Source organism: Canis aureus, chromosome 20, assembly GCF_053574225.1.
Source record: "Canis aureus isolate CA01 chromosome 20, VMU_Caureus_v.1.0, whole genome shotgun sequence".
In the NCBI taxonomy this organism is placed as follows: domain Eukaryota; kingdom Metazoa; phylum Chordata; class Mammalia; order Carnivora; family Canidae; genus Canis; species Canis aureus.
Window position 1 is genome coordinate 50,022,437 of NC_135630.1, and position 18,954 is coordinate 50,041,390.

The following is an 18,954-nucleotide window of genomic DNA, read 5'->3' on the forward strand; positions in this document are numbered from 1 at the left end:
CTATAGCCAGCTTGATGCATAGCCCTCTGAGACAACGTAAAAGAGATTTGTCTAGATCTTAAAAAAAAAAAAAAGTCATACATGTTATATCTTTAGCAGTCTTATAAAGCTTTTTCCCTGACTTTTATAGACAGTCTCAGAGAAAATGGAGTGCCATAAAAGACTTCTAACACTTTAAGTGACTACCTGGCAATATTCTCTCAACATCTGGATATCCTTAGAATGTTATGCAGTCATATATAGTCTAAAATCCATTACAGATTGAACGGAAGGCTAACAGCAGCAACAATATTCATAGCAACCCTTCAGGCACAGTGGGCTGTTATTCCTGGAGGCCAAATGCTGAGCATTGTTTTCTGTAATTTGAATCTCTCTGAAGTCTTTCTCGGTGTGTGAGTCTCCCTCATTTCACTACCAAATTCTGTTCCTTTCCTACCTGGCTAAAATTAGTGGAATTGTTAGAACCAGTTCTAAATATCTCAATCTCAATACTTAGCAAATATATTCCTTAGGAATCTAATTCACTGTCTGAAAATAAATATGGAACAATGAAAACCTAAAATGATATTTTACATAGTATTTGAAGAAAAGTAAATAAAGCTGTTCATGTAAATCATGGCAAATCCAGAAAATGAAAGCATGGGATTCTATTTAGATGGAAAACGTATAAGTTTCCCTTCCTCCAAGTATTTTTTAGTTTTATATGCTGACTTGTGTACAGGGTTAGCATCTTTTCAATGTATTCTGGTATGTGTATCTCATTTTGGGTTTCCCCAGACACGAAGATTATAGAGAAAGTTAGGAGTTAAAGGAAAACACTGGTAGGAGAGTGGGAAAATGAAACAAGGAAAGGAAAACAGAAGTGTGCGCTCATGGATCCTGGGATCACACCCTGGGCCAGAGGCAGACGCTCAACTGCTGAGCCACCTGGGAGTCCCTCAAAAGTCTTTCTCTAAAGGTTTCAATATTCTGTATTTCTTTAATGTGGATTCTATCAATTTGATGAATCCTGGCACAAAAGTAGATTCAAATCCAGTTTTTGTGTTTTATTCCAGGTTACAACTCAATAAAGGCAAAGTGGTGTACCTCCATGAGAAATAACATAATACACTCTAATTATATTGATACTGTACTAAAGAATTAAATGAAATATTTGGAAGCTGTCTTCCATCACTTTTTTAAAAAGTTGATTCAATTTGAATGTGTACCTTGGGTATGGGGGGGTGGGGTTAGATTGAATTATTCATACTGTCACAATAAATGTTAGGCATGTGAAAAACTGGGGCCTGTACTAATAAGCGAAAGGATTGGACTGTAAATATTGAAGATGAAAAGTAAGAAAATGATAGAAGATTGTATATCTAGTTCCTTAGATTGTATTTTGAGCTTCTGATAATGTTAATTTTTAAGGGAAAAGAAAACAGTAAGTTTAAGCAATTTTGTTTGGAGGATAGTAGATAAGGTGGAGCAGCTGGGTTAGTGAAGTTTAGTCAATAATTATTTTCTCCTGAAATCAAGAATCTCAATTTGTTTGTGTCTTCTACGTAATTAAGGTAGAATAGAAGGGTGTGAAATAAGGTCAGATAAACACAGAGAGGGAGAACGATCAGAGCCAGATAATGTAAAGATTTGTAGGCCATTTGGAGAACTTTGACTTTTTCTCTGAATACAACAGAAAAATACTGGAAGGTTCTTAGTGGAGAGGTGACATCTAAGCAGAAGTGATCTGCTTGTACTTAAAAGTGATCACTCTGACTATGGTGATAAGGAAAACAGGGTAAGGGTGGGATTTAGGAGATTAGTTAAGAAAAGGTTTTTCTTGTGATGTAGGCAAGAAGATAATGATGGCTTCAGCTAAAGAGTTACAGGTGGTGGTGGTAAGAAGTTAGATTCTTAATATTTTGAAATTCTTGCTGACATAATTTGTTATTTTATTAGATTCAAGGTATGAAAGGAAGAAAGAAATGAATTTTGACTCAAACATCATGACAAACTGAGTTACTATATTTGAGTAGGGGAGTTCAAATTTGGATTTATTAAATGTGTTATGCCTTTAAGATACCCAAAAGAAACCGTGTCTAGGTAGTTGGATATATAAGCCTGACGTTTAAGAAAGGGGTCTAGATAAAAGATACAGTTTGGGAGTAATTAGTAATAAGTATTATTTAAAGCAATGACTTGGTGGGTTCACCTAACGAGTGAGTATAGGTAGAGTGAATAAAGCATGAACCTGGAGCACTGTGAGACTTGCCAGTCAGGAATATGAGAACACACAGGAGCTATGAAGATGTAGCCAATGAGGCAGAAGCAGAACCAGGACGAAGTAAGGTCTCTGAAGTCAAAGAAAGAAAATATTTCAAGGGGGAAAGATAGTAATCGACTGTGACCAATGTTGATGAGAGTTCAAGTAAAATGTGAAATGAAAATTGATCTTCTCATTTAGACAGATTCAGCTGATTGTTGACCTTGGTGAGAGTGGTCTCCATGAAAAAGAGAGAAATCATGGTTGAAGTGGTTTAAGAAAGAACCAGATGAGAGGAACTGGTATTGAGTAGAGACAACTCTTGCAATGAGTTTTTCTATGAAGCAGAGAAAAGAGTAACTAGAGTCAGGATCCTTTTTTGGGGTGGGTGGTAACACATTAGGAAATATTAGGCATGCTAGTAACCTATGGGGATGATAGATAAAAAAATAAATGCAGGGACAGCGGCTGAGCATCTCCCTTTGGCTCTGGGCATCATCCCGCAATCCTGGGATCCAGTCCCCACATCAAGCTCCCTGCATGGAGCCTGCATCTCCCTCTGTCTCTGTCTCTGTCTCTGTCTCTGCCTCTCTCTCTCTCTCTCTGTGTGTGTGTGTGTGTGTGTGTGTCTCGTGGATAAATAAAATCTTTAAAAAAAAGAAAATTAAAAAAAAAAACAACAATAAATGCAATGCAATATAAAGAGGAAATAATGTTTTAAGGAGCCAAGGGAGGAAGAAAACTAGTAAAGAAGGAAAAGAAGCTAGCTTTTAGACAGGAGCATAGACAGCACTCTCAAAATAACAAGCAGAAAAGCAGAGTAATTTAGATATAATAGAGATGGTTGATAGGAGGTAGTTGCATATGGAAGTTCTCCTCTGCAGCATAAATTTTCTCACTAAAATAAGAAGAAAAGTCAGAGAAGAATACAAATTGGAGAAGAGGTAGAAGACTGAAAAGAGAGTGATCATGTGAAATGATGTAGTGGAAGAAAATATGTAATGAAATTTCCGGGCTATAATGTCATCTATTCAGACAATTGTGTTTAATAATTTAAAATGAGAATAATGAACATTATTTTGTTTGCCATTTTTCCATATTTTGTTTGCCATTTTTCTGTTCATGTGCTATCTGCTTCTTCTGTCTATAAATAACTGCCTAGATACCAGCGTATAGATATGGAGAGTTGAATTTGACCAAGTTAGCTATCTTGCCAAAAGAAGAGAATAGATAAAGAGAGGACAAGAGAGTTGAGGGTATGGGTAAAAGAGATTAATTTGTGACTGAAAAATCAATATATTGTTAATATTTGAAAAGTTTTGGGGCACATGGGTAGCTCAGTGGTTGAGCATCTATCTTTGGCTCAGGTCATGGGGTCCTGGGATTGACTCCTGCATCAAGCTCCCAGTGGGGAGTCTGCTTCCTCTCTCTCCCTATGTCTCTGCCTCTCTCTGTGTGTCTCTCATGAATAAACAAATAAAATCTTAAATAAGAAAAGGTTCATTGTGATGTCTTTTTTAGAGAAAACCAAATAGATGGCAAGAATTGAACTTAGAATACTCCCAAGGTGGGGGGCATGAAGATGTCACCAGCTAGACCCAAGACCTGTCCTTTATTGCCCACCTGCTTGTACTCCCTAATTGTCCTGTCTCATTCCCTAAGCTCTTCTTTCTGGCTTTCTTCTTGATTCAGGCAAAGGAAACCCAAAAACCACTCTCTAAGTGATGGTGACTGCCCTGACAAGAGCTTCTGCCCACCTGGCCCTCCCAGATCTTTGTAACTAAATCTGACTTGTGCCAGTGAAGATGAACAGTAGAGTAACCTCTGGAAGGATCTACAATTACCTTTACCTCTTTAGAATACTAAAACCTCAGGGCACCTGGGTGGCTCAGTCAGTTAAGTGTCTGCCTTTGGCTCAGTTCATGATTTCAGGCACCTGAGATCCCGCCCTGTGGGGTGGGGTAGGGGAGGGGGGTGTCTCAGCTCAGTGGGGAGTCTACCTCTGCCTCTCCTTCTGCCTGCCACTCCCCCTGCTTGTGCCTGCTCTCCTTCTCTCTCTTTCTCTCTCTCTCTCTAATAAATAAAATCTTTAAAAATAATACTAAAATTTTCACTCAAGGAGGAGCCCCAGGTGCATTTATATAACATAGAATGTATATACAGGCATGGTTTCTTTTAGGGTGCCTGTGTGACCTTATGCCTGCCTCTATATCCTATGACAAAGATTCCTTGCCTAAATATTCATTCTAACCCTAAACAAAAGGAACTCATCCATTCACTTTCTCTTGGAGGGTTTGGTCCACAGCTTTGGAAGCCATTTTTGTGATCTCCTTATTTGCTGTCAATAAAAGTTTTGCCAGACAACTAAACTTGGTGCAGTTTCTGACTCACCAAGGAGTGAACTCATATTTGTTCAGTTACAAAGAGAATGTATTAAAATACATTAAAAAGTTTCAAAATAATTTACACACATTCTGGTACCTGTGGGATAGGTCCAAAGACTTTTAAGTACTAAAAGTCTTTTAAACACGTGGTCATTTAAACATGTTTTAAATGGTTACTATGTTTACTTTAAAAAATCTAAAATAATAAGTGGTATTAAATATTAAAAATACTATATTTAACTATTTTTAACCTTAACATTAATTTTAAAAGAGTTATCTTACCCAAGCCTTATAATTATAATATTATATCTAAAAACTATGCTGATGAAACAAAAAATGCCTTAAATCACTTAACTTTAGTGTTTGAAGAGATCTTAGAGACCAACTGTATCCTCATCTGGCTTCCAGACTTTGAGATGAAGCAGAACGCAGATGAAGTCGTATGGCATAATTAAAGCTACGTAGGTAGACCAGAGACAAGAGCTTAGGTATGTGTTGCTCATCTATGTTCGGAGAAGCAAAATAAATAACTAAAACCATCAAGCCTTTCCAACTGACCTTTTTTGGTTAATAAGTATTCTCCCTGAAAGTGTGAAATTGCTAGGTTACACACCACACCCGTCTCCCTGTTGTTCCAGGCTCTGCTGAGAAAGATATTCATTATCATGGGGCCCATGTCTCTGTACGTGCAGCTGCTGTTTAGGAACTCAGGCAAGGATTCTAAATTTAAAAGGAGGCACACTCCAAGGATGAAGGACTGCTTGGCTTCTAGAGATTCAGTGATATTATGGACAACTGTAAAATAGCTATAGTAAGGAATTACTGACAAATACTATAAGGAAAAGAGGCAGTATTTTGAAGGAAAATTTGGAGCAGATTATGAGGGATAATCTATAAGAGCTGAAATATGTTAGTCTATCAGTCCCAAAGATAAGGGCAGATAAGCCCTTACAACACCACCTACGAAAGAATGAGCTTTTGCCCATGGTACTAACTGAAATGAAGTCTATAATGACATGTATTATATGTCAATGCAATAATATACAATAATACAATAATTATATTATTGTAATATTGGACAATGGTAGACAAAATACATAATGTAGACTAAATTCTATTAAGATTATTATTTTTTTTTTCCTAATGAGACCTTGAGGAACTCTTCCTGTGGTATACTTTCACCAGGATCTTTCTACTTCCTTCTTATTCTGTTCTCATCTTGATCAGATTTAGGTCTATTTTAATTCCTAACCCAAATCAAACTGTCTTCTTTATATCCTAATTGCACTATGGTGCAGTTAAGAAGAGTCTTTGACAGACTTTCAAGTAGCAACAAGAGCATCTGTTCTCGGCACGAGTGTGATTTGCTTGCCTGTACCATCCAGTTACCCTTAGCTCTTACTATTTCAGCAGGTATTGCTGGCCACGCAGGTGTTCCCTTGCTGGCTCCATCCCCCTTCTCATGTTCTTTCCACACTGCTCACAAAAGCCCTGCAAGTTCATGAAAACAATTACCCCAGGTTGAGGAGGACCATTTGGTCAGGAAGAGATATGAAATAATTCCACCCTGCTACATTCTTCAAACCACTCTCTTATTATCTTCTCATTTCTTTCTTCCTGATTTATTTTCAGGTATTAGTAACGGCTAGTAATTTATTTGCTGAGTATTTTCTGTGCCATTTAAAACTGAGGGTTTAATTTAGAGTTGGACCTTGAAGAATAAACATCTCTTTCCTATTAAAGCTGCCCATATCAAATATGCTCAATCAAATTAGGTTCAGAAGGCAGTTATTAAACCTCTCATGAGAACAAAGGCATTCCAACCAGCAGAGTTTCTAGAGAGAGCACCCATACAAAATACAGGGTGCTACATTTTTTTTCCCAAAAACTCTCTTTTATTGAAGTTCCTCAGAAGTGAGATTAGCTATATAATCAAGTGACATTTTTAATATAGAAAACTTAGACTTTGTTTTTGAAAACAGACCCTTAAGTCCACAATAATGTCTATTCTCAGTTAAGTGATTCTGGTATATATTTTGTCATGTGAAATAAGGCCTGTAGACAGAAATATAGTTCCAGAGGCCTTTGGGTAGTGTATGGGAAGTAACAGTTCACATGAATTGAGAAATTAAAGTTGACCTTTCACTGAGAACAGCCCAGCAGGAGGCCTTTGTAAATATATATTCCTGAGAGGGGCAAGCCATTGCTCACTATTCAATTCTTGATGATAGGTACTTTGGTACATATCAAAATCTTGCACTTCCAGCATAGAAACTGACATACAGTGGGCTCTCAATCAATTTCTAAGAAAATTAAAAGCTGTCAGGTTTTCATATAATACATATTTTTTAACCTTCTAATCTCATTATATAATTACGGAGTTAACCACTAAACTCTGTTCAAAGACAATCTTTCAAGAGAACATGGAGAATCAATCTTTCTGTGTTGATTTATTCATGATCAAAAGACTGTGTGCTTTCATGAAATTTTTAAAACAAGCAAAAAAACTGCAGTAACAAATAATAATTTGCAAATTCTGAAATTTCTAAAGTTTCCCTACCAGTTATTTTCTTTATCAAGTAGCCATCAAAGCCTCTATTAAGCAAACATCTGTCAACTGATGTTGTTTCAAAAAAGAGAAAAGGAGAGAGGAAGAGAAGAAAGAGATGAGAGAAAAGAAAAATTTTTAAAAAGTTCAACTTAACTGAATTGACAGGTGGCATGCAATTAATTTTAGAAAAGTCATGTATTAATATTTTATCTTGCCTACCTTCTAATAACTTAAATTTAAAATTTTAAACAATTTATATAGTACCATTATTTTAAAAATGGAGATTTTTTCTCTGTTACATGATAGAGTGAAATTCCCAATAATATTTTCTTCCTGAGAAATATTGACAATAAAAAGGAACTTTTTAATGTTTCCTCATTATAAATAGGTTGGTTTGTATAAGAACAAATTATTGCAGTTCTTAAACTTTTTTTTTAATTTATAAAATGACAAAGATAAAATTTATTTTGTGAGAGATGTTATGACTGTTAATTAACAAATTAAATGAACCTAGAACTACGTTTGTTAAATAATAAATTGTCAAAGAATGATAGCTGTCCTCTTTTAAATATTTTAAGCTGAAAATCCCTGGGGGATAATGATGAGAGTTAATTGCATGGCCTTGAGCAGACAATACAATTTCTTCGAGGCTCCCTTTCTTCATCCCTGAAATGGTCATAATAAAAATGTGCTTCACATTTCAATGATTCTTGTGAAGATCAAGTAAGATAAACATGGAAGGCTTTTGAGAATTATAAATCTATAGTAAAATACAGTGGGAGATTAGAAATTAAAATTTGCCTCTACTTAGATTTCTTTTTTTTTTTTCTACTTAGATTTCTAATTTACACTATATTCTATCTTTGAAACAGTTTGCAAAAATGTTTTGGTGTGACAGGAAAATAAAATACATGGATTCAAACAAGAAAAACAATTATTTATTATTATCTGGATATCTGTAGAGTATTCAATTATACCCTGCATTCATCCTTGTAAATGCTAAAGTGCTTCTTTGAAATCAGCTAATGTGAATTTCTACTTAGATAATTATTGCACAGCATCAAGTGGTACTACTTTATTTTTATTTCAGGCATTATTAAAAATAACCTATGGTAACAGAAACATTAAATATATTCTAGAGTACTTTTAGAATTGCTGTTCTCCCATAACTGATGCTCAGTCTTCTCAACTGTTTTTCTTCAGGCTATTAACTCCAACTCTGTAATGAAATAGCATCTTAGCTAATATGAGGACCTCAGACCTCAGTGCGCCATGGTAATTAAGGGTAAAAAAATCTAACATGCTTAATATGATATTCTCCTCACCTATGAATTTAATAAGACTACTAATTGATATTTTCAATAGCCATTAAAATATGTCTCATTAAGAGCTGATTTAGCTGCTCAGTTCCTAAGTGTTCAAAGGCCATTTAAAAAATTAAGGATCATTTGGTTTCAGGTAAAAACATAAGTCCAGGGGACACTGAAAATAGTAATCTTTCCAAATGCACCATGATTGTAAAAAATTAATATTCTAAAACCCACTTAAAAAAATTTAGTGCCAAAGGACTTGCCTAAGTATAGCACTTAACACAGTGTCTCACCCATAATCAGCTCTCAGTAAATATTTGTAATTTATTCTTTGACTGAAAAAGCTCTTAATATATCTTGTTTTCCTTATAGGAGCAGCTCTTTAAAATGCAGGTAAAGCACAAATAGATCAAGCAATTTACACCAGCACATTCATTTCTTTCTAGTGAAATCTTCTTTAATCTTTTGTTGAAAAGTGATAAATAGCATTTTAATTGCACTGGAGAAATCTGTTTGAACGCAGTACAGCAAGAAGAGGACAGGGCTTTCTCTAATAGTTCAAATGCACATGAAGACTGGATATCTGTTATTTTCTGGTTCTTATGAAGCAATGGGACTAGATTTCATAGCTTTCTGTAGAAAGCTTGCACATGAGTGCATGTGCACACACATGCACATGTATGCATACACCTAACTATCATACATACATGTCACAGACTTATGCTCTTCTGCTAAGGCAGAAATTACCTTAGCAGCCACTAGTAAGACTTCAACAACAAATAAAAACTGAGATTGTCACAACTGGGTAGACCTATGGGAACTACCCCCCACGTGTAAATGCTGAGGGCATTGAGCCTAATGTAAAAAATCTGGTTTACTGGCCAGATCAAATGCCAGAAGAATTCCATAATAAATTCAGATATTCTAAAAATATGGACATACTAGAGATTTAGATGAAAGAAAACTTTGAGGAGTGACCAAAGGAGCAACAGAATCAGAAAACAAAAGACTAGCTTTTGCATTTATATACCAAGTACCATATTATCCCATTACTACTAAGAGGAGCCACTCCTTTGTGAGCATTTCAACAGGCAAAATGCTGGGCTTAGTGAGTGAGAATATATCTCTGTGTGTATTTAATCTCTGAACAACAACAACAATGAAAACTAGGGAATGAGTATCAGTAGCCACCATTTTACAAATAAGTTGAAGTTTCTCGAGATTAGTTAACTTGCCTGAAATTACATTAGTAGCACATGTAGAAAGTAAAACATAAATAAAACTCATATCTATCAAAAGTCCCAGTTTTGAGCTTGGAACCTCTTCCAAATATACCAGGTCTTAAAAGATTGCTACTATTTGAGATAAATGTACATGACACTAGGAAAAATTCACTAGATGTTGAAGAATTATGCATAATTATTTCTTAAAATGTAGATACATTCCTTAAGAAGGAACAAATTTAGAAGTGTGAGCCTACATGTAATGTGCAAGAGTATGGGAAAATGAAAAGTATGCTAGTGACTCAAGTGGAATGGAGAGTAAATCTCACCTATATTTTCTGAAGCTTTTAATAGTCATAGTTAACACTTTTTAAAATTTAAATATTGCATAGATTGCCTAATTAATTTTACTAATAAGATATACTGACCCTCATCTACATGACTTTATCTGAATAATAATCACTATTTTTCCTTTATTTCCCAGCATAAGGCATGCATTCTGGAAGCCAGTCTCATTATCCTTTCTCCTGGATTATCTGTCTCTTAATACTGAACTTCCCAAAAGAAAGCCAAGATGTAAAAACAAATATTACCAGACTCTAAAAGCCCACAAGGAGAAATAGAGAAGAACCTTGCATGACCAACACTGCCAAGTTAAGAGTAAACATTGCCAAGGCCAAGACAAGCATGGTGTCTAGCACAGAGTTAAGTGTTCAATAATCTCAGGCCACAGCATAATGAATGGAGCTTTTCCTTAAACCTGTAGTTATAAACTGAGGAAAAAGCAAATTCTAAAAGCAATAAACATTTGTCTAACTTAAGGCACTGGAAGAGGTTTCCGACATCTTTTCCCTCAAACATCATTACCCTCAAACACATTTTCCTCCATCTTCAATCTAAATGTAAAGGGTAGAGAAGGGGAAGACGGAATCAACAGAAATCACTGAAATCATCATGTTGGTGTTAGAAGTTACTCTCTGCGACCCCAGAGGGTAGAATAAAGGTGTGTATTCCTCTCCTCCAAAGATAAATATGACAAAGAGGTAACTCAACAGAATCACTTGTAATATCAGGAGTACCTAGGACACCTGACCTCTTATTCCAGGGCTGATTATTTGTTCAATTGGAAAACTGTAGGTCCACATGGGGCTGCTCCTTGCAGAGTAGAGAAGAGCATGGTGCAAGTGTTCTCAGAGCATTTGAAGCCATGTTCCCTGATGTTTGAATTATACATGAAAACAAGAGGCTTGCTGAGATTTTCGTGGACAGTGTGCCTGGGAAAAACAATATGTCGAACCACCCCCTCTGCATATAATTCTTTATGAAGGATGCTGAGAGTATGTAAGAGTCTTCATACTCTCAGCAATGACTCTTTGTGAAGAGGTCTGAAAAAACAGAAACAGAAAGAGGCTTTGAAGATGCAATGCATGCTGTTACTCCTCTCTACAAGAGCCCTCACAGACTTAGAGGACCACAGCAAAGGGCTGAATGAACCAAGTCTGCAGAAACAATCACATTGTCAGAGGCAACTAATAGAAAATGAAATTAGACCTATACTAAGAAAAACCTGGGAAGATGTTACACCATCAGTAGAGAACTAGTTATATAATAATCCTGCTTTCCTTGTCCTCCCACACATTTCTACTCTCCACCCCACAACTTGTGCGGAGGAAGGTTAGGAGAAAAGATCATAGAACAAAATCACTACTTCCTTTACAAGATGCTCATCAAGTAGAGAAAAATGAACTCATTAACTAGGTCCATCTTTACTTCAACTCCCTATAGCCACATGTCTCAGACATGCTGGGAAAAGGGGACAGGAAGAAGAAGTTTAAGTCTAATATGAAATTGTAGTTTGGGATAAGGCTAGCCTTTTAATAATGTAAGGTAACTGAAACAAAGCATGAGATCTTCTTAAGAAGCTAAGAGAATGAAAAGGCATATTTGACAGGACACAGTTGAATTCAATGATCAGAAAATAATAAAACTGATTTATATTTATGTCCCAGTAGAGTGAGACTACTCAATAAATTGATTATGTATTTGACTGAATGAATGGAATATGAATACACAAATCCATGAATAAGTAAATGGCAACACAGAGAGTGACATTTTTCTTATAGTAACCTTCTTCAGGATCTCCATTTTAGTAGTTGCTAGGAAGCAACAGTATGCTAGTTATTATTGTTCTGTGAGCCACACTACATTAATAAATGCTCTTCTATTCTCTTAACCAGACTAATTTTTTTTTTTAATTTATCCCAAATTCTCCAAAAGTTTGTGTTTCCCCAAAGTAGGATCCTGGTATCAATGATGTATGAGAGTAATTATTTGCCTTAGCATTTCTGCAATAAGGAGAATGATACTTTCACATGGCAAAAGGGATAGAGCACATAAAAATGGTTCCACAAGGCTAAAAGATTCTCTGGTCATGACTTAAAATGCATTTCACTAAATTATATTAAGATGACATACACAATAGCTATAACCAAGGATGAATTAAAAATCACAAAGCTATGCAACTTTCTTTAATGTTTTTGCAATCCAGTATCATAAAATTTATGAGGAAAGAATGTATGTAGAAATCTCATCTATTTCTTAAAGGGATAGAAGACGGAATTTCAAAGAGGTTAGTTGCAAGCAAATCCATATCCTTCCTCCATGCAACCTTAGTGATAGTAGAGTCTTATGAATGAGTGAAAGTAAGATAGATATTATTCCTTAGACTTGTAAGTCTCCTATAACTATGAACACAGCCATAGAGAAACAGAGAAGGTACATTTTTTTTAAGTAAACTTATATTCAGACTCTTGAGTTTCTATTGCACAGGCCATATCAGGAGCTTGATACTAAAGGGTTACTGGAAATCAACTCTCAATTGCAAATTCACTGAGGAACAGGGCAAACTAGGAAGTAAAAGGATTATCTCAACTGAAAACACAATTGTCCTCACTCATATCTTTCTTGCTACATTAATAGCATGTGGTGAACTCTGAAATCCTATCATTCTCAGTTTCTCCCTGTTTTCTAAACCTGTTGCAAATATTAGCAAACGGAAGGAATTATATGTGGTTGGTAGCTGTTGGAAAAGCATGAAAAAAAAAAAAGCAAATTAATTCAGGTCTCAATAGTCTAGGAAAAGGGAAGGGAATGTATGACTCTCATACAAAACATAGTTAACCCAAGAATGCTTTTATGTTGGTAGGTCATAAATAGGTCCTACCAAATTGATACAAAATTAATATTTTGAGCCATTTATTAGTTATTTTTACTTATTTCTTTTTTAGAGAGAAAGAGAGAAAGAACATGGATGTGTGGGAAGGAGGAGCAAAGGAAGAGAGAGAAACTAAAGCAGGCTTCACACTCAATGCAGAGCCCAATGAAGAAAGGGGCCTGACTTCCACTGGCTTCACAGCCCTGAGATCACAACCTGAGCCAAAACCAAGAGTTGGACACTTAACTAATTGAGCCATTTAAATGGCTGTAGCTTACCTAACTGCCTGTCTTAAGGATTACATGAAAACCCTTGATGAGATTTAAAAATATATGCCTTTTGGTATAAAGTAATAGTTATACTAAAGGTGCTTTTCTTGTCAATTATCACACGTTTTACAAGCTAATTGTATTCTGATTCATCATTGTTAATTTTATATTATCATGCTTATGATAAAGCAAACCAAAGGCAAACTAGTTTTTCCATTTTTATTTATTCCAACCTTTGTTAAAACCAAATTTTAAGAATTTTTTTTAACATTGGTGTTTTATGATCTATACTGAAATAAATGTCAGCAGTGGCTTATATCTGAGAGGCTGCCTCATGCAGAGGCAGAAAATGGAACTCTAAATATCTTTTTTGAAAAGATTATATTGGGGATCCCTGGGTGGCTCAGCGGTTTGGTGCCAGGCTTTGGCCCAGGGCTCGATCCTGGAGCCTGCTTCAGGCTCTGTGTCTCTGCCTGTGTCTCTGCCTCTCTCTCTCTCTATGTCTATCATGAATAAATAAATAAAATCTTTAAAAAAAATATATTATGCACAAATTTATGTTATATGACTTGAAAATTTTAAAGAAACTTTAAGTTCTTTGAAAATCATCCAGAGTAGAATTATAATCTACAACAACAACAGACCTCTCTCTCTTTTTTTTTACAATAATCATTAAAAGTAATAAACATAATTGGTTTGCCATTGATAAGAGAGGGATTATTTAAAAGATTTGTTTTATGCAATGTCATTTCTTGGCTGCTCACTCAGTGTGGTTCATCAGATTGGCTTGTCTCACTTGTGGCAGGAACAGAATTTAATCTTGGCTTCATTCACAGATCGACTAATTAAATTGGGATAAAAGTGTGCTCTAGGAAGCTGTGCCATCACATACTCTCTCACTCTCTCTCTCTCTGCTGTTCAGCAGAGAGAGAATAAAATTTTTCCTTATGTGTACTTCTTTACTAATAGTTGCATTCTCTTTGCCACTAGACAGCATTTTAAAGGTGTAAGTTTATTCAATTCTTGACAATACAGTCATGAAAAAAAAAGATAATTGAACCGGAAGCTTTTCTTTAGGGGAAAACTTTTTTTTAATTAAAAATATTTACCAATAGGACTGGCCTAAATAAACAATATAGAAGATATATTTTATAAACACTATTTTTAAACTGCACAAAATCGCTATTGGTTCCTCTTTTTCTATTGTAGCAACATCTTTCTTCAAGGAGGTATTTTGATAAGCAAATCATTTTGTATCAAGTATGTTCAGCTTTGACATAGAGGCTGTCAATTCTGTTGAGAACAATTTCCTCATGTTTTTCGTTGTCAGCATAATATTTATTGTCTCCTTAATATCTTGTAGTAGTTAAAGAATTGTAATGCTTTTGCATTTTTTGAGCTTAAATGACAGCATTCTTTTGTCCTGGAATGTTAGAAGTGTTAGCTCCTTAACAGATTCTTAGCTGGTGAGCTTCTTAGCCGGCACTCCTTATTCATGACAAAACTAAGAAAAACACATGCATACACACACACACACACACACACACACACACACAGAGGAAAAAATCAACAAAACTATTCACTAATTCTTGACATCTTCAGAATATCTTTGATTGACAACCCATTCATGTCACTTTTTAAAGGGGGTATTGTAGTAAATAGCTTCTCAATTTGTTGTGATCTTTAACAAAAGCCAAATTGGGGGTGGGGATGGTGAGGGACTTCTTTCACCTAAGAGGGTACATACAACTAAGACCAAGATATACTCACAAAATAGAATTTGGAATTCTTAGAAAAACTCTGGACTTTGTCAACAAGGCACTATTAAGACTGGTGAGTTGTACAACTGTCAATATAAGAAAGATGATATTTTATTACATAGCTATAGTAATCAAAACAGTATGGTACTGGCATGAAAACAGACACCAATGAGATAGAATAGAGTCCAGAAATCAGCCCATACATATGACCAATTAATCTATAACAAAGGAGGCAAGAATACATGATGGAAAAAGACAATCTTTTCAATTAATGGTGTTGGGAAAACTAGACATCTATATGCAAAAGAATGAAATTGGACACTATCTTAGCACCACACTCAAAAATAAATTCAAAATGATTACAGACTTGAATATAAGACCTGAAACATGAAATTTGCAGAAGTAAACATAGGTAGTAGGCTCTCAGACATCAATCTTAGCAACTTTTTTTTTTTTTTTTTTTTAGACCAGTCTCCTCAGTCAAGGGCAACAAGAGCTAAAATAAACAATATGATTAAATCAAACTAAAAAGCTTTTGTACAGTGGGGGGAAAATCAGCAAAATGTCTTTTCATTTTGCTACTGAATGGGAGAATTTACTTGCAAATCCTATGTTCAAACAAAGGGTTAATATCCAAAACATATAAAGAACTTACAAACAACTTAATTTCAAGAAAACAAACAACCCAATTGAAAAATGAGCAGAGAACTTGAATGAACATTTTTCCAAAAAGGACATACAGATGGCCAAGAATTATGTGAAATGATGCTCAATATCATGATCATGGAAATGCAAATCAAAATCACAATGACATATTACCTCACACTTGCCTGATTGGTTCTTATCAAAAAGACAAAAAATAACAAGTGTTGGCAAGGACATGGAAAAAAGAGAACTCTAGTACATCATTGGTAGGAATATAAATTGTTGCAGTGAATATGGAAAACGAAACAGCATGAGTTTCCTTTAAAAACTAAAAATAAAACTACCAAAAAAAATAAAAATTAAAAAATAAAAATAGAACTACCATAAAATCCAGAAAGTCCACTTCTGGATATTTATCTAAAGAAAACAAGAGCACTAATTCAAAGACTTATATGTACCCTTATGTTTTGTTGCAGCATTATTTAAAACAATCCAAGATATGAAACTAACCCAATTGTTCATTTATAGATGAATGCATAAAAATGAATGGATAAAAACGTGGTATATATATATATATATATATGATATTAATTCACCATAAAAATAATGAAATCTTGCCATTTGAGACAGTATGAATGGACCTAGAGGGTATCATAGCAAATTAAATAAGTCAGACTGAGAAAGACAAATACTGTAGGATCTCACATGTGGAATCTAAAAAAACAAATGAACAAACAAAATAAAACAGAAACAGACTCGTTAGAAACAAACTATTGGTTATCAGAGTGGGGAGAGGGCATAGGGCCAGGCAAAATAGGTAAAGGGGATTAAGAGGTAGAAACTTCCAGTCATGAAAAAAGTCAGGGGAATGTAAAGTACAGCATAGAGAATATAGTTACTAATATTGTATTAACATGCACAGTGACAAATGATAACTAGATATATTATGAGGATTGTTTCATAATGCATAAAATACTGAATCACTACAATGCACGACTGAAACTAATAGGATACTGAATGTTAATCACACTTCAATAAAAAATGAAAAAAAAGGGTTATGAAGTTCTGTTACTTTGCTCTTAAAATGCCAAGTTTTTAAAATGTCTTGATTTCAGTTACATATGAAATTGATGGTATAATCTCATTTATTATGCTGTCTCCCAACTGCTGGATTCAACCTGCAGGTAAGGTTTTATTTGGCCGGTTATTTTATTTCATTTTTAATTTAAATTCAATTTTTTAAAATTTATTTATTCATGATAGACAGAGAGAGAGAGGCAGAGACACAGGCAGAGGGAGAAGCAGGCTCCATGCAGGGAGCCCGACGTGGGACTCGATCCCGGGACTCCAGGATCCAGCCCTGGGCCAAAGGCAGGCACTAAACCGCTGAGCCACCTAGGGATCCCTTAAATTCAATTAATTAAAACAATGTATTATTGGTTTCAGAGGTAGAGTTCAGATTCATCAGTCTTATATATATATAAGGTATATAGTTAATTCTAACTGATTATTAAAATTTAAAAACTGAGCAACAGTTTAAAAATCCAGATTTATCTTTTGTCTGGAAAATTTCTTGAAATCAAGATTCCAAATTAATTCCAAAGCAACAATTTGCTGGAATTGAGTTCCTGCTTCCCTGCTTTGATATGATCCCACTTTGACACATTTCTTTCTTTTTAGATCATCCTACAGCTAATTTACTTTGCTTATTAACCACATTTGCTGGCTTTTAGTAGGATTTTGAGTTTCTGACCTTAGTAGGATTTTGAGTTTCTGACCTCTTTATTGCACTAAAATGCATTATTTAGAGATCAATTTATAACACAAAACCATGGATTTGAATCTCTCTAAACCTATCTCCTTATCTGTAGAGTGGATGTATAGTAACACTACTTTACAAGGACATTATGATGAATAAATAAGAAATGAATAAAATGACATAGAATGGTTCCTGGATTAGAGTAAGAATAATTATACTAATTATATATTATAATAATTATATCTATACTAATTTATAGTACAGTAGATTATAGTAATATTCAGGAAATATTACATTACTACTAATGATCATAGCAGAATGTTAATAATATTTCAATCATTCACACAGCTGAGATGAAAATAATCATCAGTTTTTTTAGGTAATTCATATTCCTGTGGCTTGTCATAATGTGGGCAGAAATCGACAGACCTCTTCAGATTATCTGTATTTCTAATATATCCAGATGATGTTTGATTTCAATCAATTTAGATATATAGGCTTTTAATGCTTTGGAGAAGACATATAACACTTATATATACTTTTATTTTTTATATTTATAAACTTTTCCTTAAAACTACAAAAATTAAATTTGGGAGTTGTATTTACTTTCATTGTTTCTCGGCTCTTGCCTGACTTTTAATTAAAGTTTTTTCTAGGTTCTATATCTCAAAGTAATATAACACTTTAACTCTTAGTCCATAAATCCCCATTTACATTATTGTAAAGGAAACAACAACAACAAATGCTTAGCTTGAATTTTGTCAGGACTGCTGGAAAAGAAAAGAAAGAAAATGCAAAATATTTTGCTCTGGTTTCAATAGTAAAGGGACCTTTATTGAATTTATTGAAATAAGCATGCATAAAAAGTCACTGGACCCTCAATCTCTAAATGATCCTTTAGGGAATGCTATTAAATCACAAATGAAATGTTGGCATTGCTTTTCTAGGAATATGTATACATTTTAAACTTTAGGACTTTTATAAAACTTGCATTGGAATTAAAGTGGTTTTCCAAATACATTTTTTTTTCAGTCATGTGGCAGCAGTTGTTTCACTGACATCTATGCATAAGTATTCAGAAATATAACAGCTAGCAAGGAGATCTCCAGAGGGAACACACTCATTACTGTGAAATAAAGCTGGTGACCTTGAGTGCAGCAAATTAAAAAGTCAAGAAGAGATGGGAAGCTATACAGGGCTAAACACTGACAACTTCCCCTTTCCTTTCCAAAATGGAAAGTTGTTTGAACAGTAGGTTGGTTTCTGAGTTGTTATTTCAGCACTTTGGTTTTTATGTGTGTGTGTGTGTGTTTTTTTAATAAAGCTCACGATTTGATACATCATCTTGCTTTACTTAAAAATATGGTTCATTCTCATATTTGTAAAGTCTGACAAAATTTCAAGGCATAATTATCTTCTAACCAGATTTTCTGAAATCAAATATTTCTTTCTTTGGGACTTCATTCGTATCTTAAACACATTAGTCAAAAGAAAGGCAATAATAGAGAATGCTCCACTTTAGTTTTTGGTTTCCAAGGTGGCTACAAGAACCAGTGAGCTAAGAAAATACCTAGGTTCTTAAGACTAGATATTTTTA

General features: G+C 34.6%; 1 protein-coding gene and 1 pseudogene across 10 annotated transcripts in view; one reads left to right on the plus strand and one right to left on the minus strand.

Annotated features, from left to right (window-relative positions):
• Positions 1-18,954, minus strand: part of LRP1B (LDL receptor related protein 1B) — a 1,828,472-nt gene that overhangs the window by 794,031 nt on the left and 1,015,487 nt on the right. The gene's annotated exons all lie outside the window — the stretch shown is intronic.
• LOC144291351 (large ribosomal subunit protein eL8-like) overlaps positions 5,916-18,954 on the plus strand; it is a 40,561-nt pseudogene continuing 27,522 nt past the window's right edge.